The sequence below is a fragment of the Budorcas taxicolor genome, chromosome X (genome assembly GCF_023091745.1).
Source record: "Budorcas taxicolor isolate Tak-1 chromosome X, Takin1.1, whole genome shotgun sequence".
In the NCBI taxonomy this organism is placed as follows: Eukaryota; Metazoa; Chordata; class Mammalia; order Artiodactyla; family Bovidae; genus Budorcas; species Budorcas taxicolor.
This window is the reverse complement of record NC_068935.1, coordinates 23,414,391-23,416,353: the sequence shown is the minus strand read 5'-3', so window position 1 is coordinate 23,416,353 and position 1,963 is coordinate 23,414,391. Positions and strand designations below refer to the sequence as shown.

At 38.5% G+C, this 1,963-nt stretch overlaps 1 non-coding gene across 1 annotated transcript; it reads left to right on the top strand.

Annotated features, from left to right (window-relative positions):
* The first annotated feature begins 542 nt into the window (after positions 1–542).
* On the top strand, positions 543–615 carry TRNAG-GCC (transfer RNA glycine (anticodon GCC)). The gene has a single exon. It is a non-coding gene; the product is annotated as a tRNA-Gly (tRNA).
* The last annotated feature ends 1,348 nt before the right edge of the window (positions 616–1,963 follow it).

Here is a 1,963-nt window from a genome sequence, read left to right as displayed (position 1 = left end):
TAAAAGTAGAAGGCAATAAACATAACATAAAGCTAAATGATTGATACCTATGTAGATAGCCAGCTAGATAGGTAGGAAATTTAGCTAGAAAAAAGTTTTTATAGGAGAAGGCAGTTGTAAGGACAAGAATGTATAAAGAAAGAGAGGAATGGAAAGAAAAAAGTTTTAGGAGTAGTAATAGAAGAAGGGAGGGGGAGGAAGGAAAGGGGAAGGAGGGAAAACAAATGAAGGAAGACAAGAGAGGGGAAGGGTGGTAGGGTGGATGATGAAAGGAGGTAGGAGGAAGGAATAAGACACGAGGAAAGGGAGGAGGGACAGGAAGGAAAGAGAAAGGAGGGGCTTCCCTAGTGGTCCAGTGGCTGAGTCTGAGCTCCCAATGCAAGGGGCCTGGGTTCCATCCCTCTAGGTAGGTAGAACTTTAAAAGGATAATCCAGTTAAGACAGTGTAAAGAAATGAGAGAGGAATGGGGGGGCTGGGGGCGGGGAGAAAGAGAAGTTTAAAAAGAAGCCAGTACAAAAGCTTAAGAAGGAAGAAGAGGGACTCCCTGGTGGTCCAATGGCTAAGACTCTGCACTGCCAACGCAGGGGGCCCAGGTTTGATCCCTGGTCAGGGAACTAGATTCCACATACCATAACTAAGACCCAACCAAATACACAAATATTTTAATAATAAAATTAATTTCACTTTAAAGAGAAATAGTGATGAAAAGAAAAATATTTAAAAATAGGAGACGATGCAAAAAGAATGGAAGAAGAGTGGAGAGAGGGAAGTAGGGAAGGAATGGAAGAAGGAAAGAGGAGAGAAAAGGGATGACAGAAGGGAGAGATAAATATAGAGGAGGAAAGACAAAGAGAAAAGGACAATGAATGAAGCAGAGCTAGAAGGGACAGAAAAAAGCTTTTAAAGGACAAAAAGAAGAAGCAAGATCGAAAGAAGGAAGTGGGAGGAAAGAGAAGTTTAAAATGATGAGCCTGTAGAAAGTGTAAAATATAAAAGAAATGAAACAGAGTGTGAGGGGCTTGAAAAGGATGCATTAATAAGAAAATTAAACACAATTGTGGACAGTGGGGAAAGAAATCTAAAAAGAAGCCAGTTAAAATATTTCAGTGATATAAGATTCATGAATGAATTGACAGGTGGGTAGGTTGATAACTAGGAAAGTATATAAAATATAAATAGATAGAACCATAGATAGGTGATTGATAGATGATCGATGGTTGGATGGATAGATAGGTCTTATTTTGAAAAAGAGAACCGAGTTTCTAAAAGTCAGTACATAAAAGAGAAAAAGAGAAAGGGAAAGAAGTTAAAAAATATTTTTCAAAGGGGCCAGTACATAGAGAATAAAAGAAAAACGGAAGATGGACAAGATAGGATAGGATAGGGTAAAGTAGGAAAGGGAAACAGAAGGGCAGGGAGGCTGCGTGCAGACAGGCACAGAGAAGAAAGAAATGCAGAAAGTGAACAAAAAAATGATGAACAGAAATCGAATAACAGAAGGAAAGAACAAAGGAAGACATATGAAAGCAAAAAAGAGAGAGGCTTCAAATGGAATAAATTATAAGGAAATGTAAAATAGAGAAAAATACGAGAATGAGAGACAGGAAAGAAAAAAGGAGAGTCAGAGACAGAAAGAAAGGAAGAATGTCTCAGGCATTTTAAAAAAAGTGTTAAAAGTAGGAGCCAATTTAAGAGTGATTGACAGCTGGATATAGAGCCAGCCAGCTAGGTAGGTAGATAGGTAGAAAGAACAGATTTTTAATGGAGAAAGCAGTAGTAAAGATGATAGCAAAATGTATAAAGAAAGGGAAAAGGAAACAAAATGTTTTGAAAAAGGAGTAGTATAAACAAAGCAAAAGAAGAATGGAAGGAAGGAGGAAGGGAAGAAAGAAGGAAATGGGAGAGAGAAAGGGGGGGAAGAGGAAGGAGACAGGAATGGACAGAAGGAGAGAGAAGCAAATG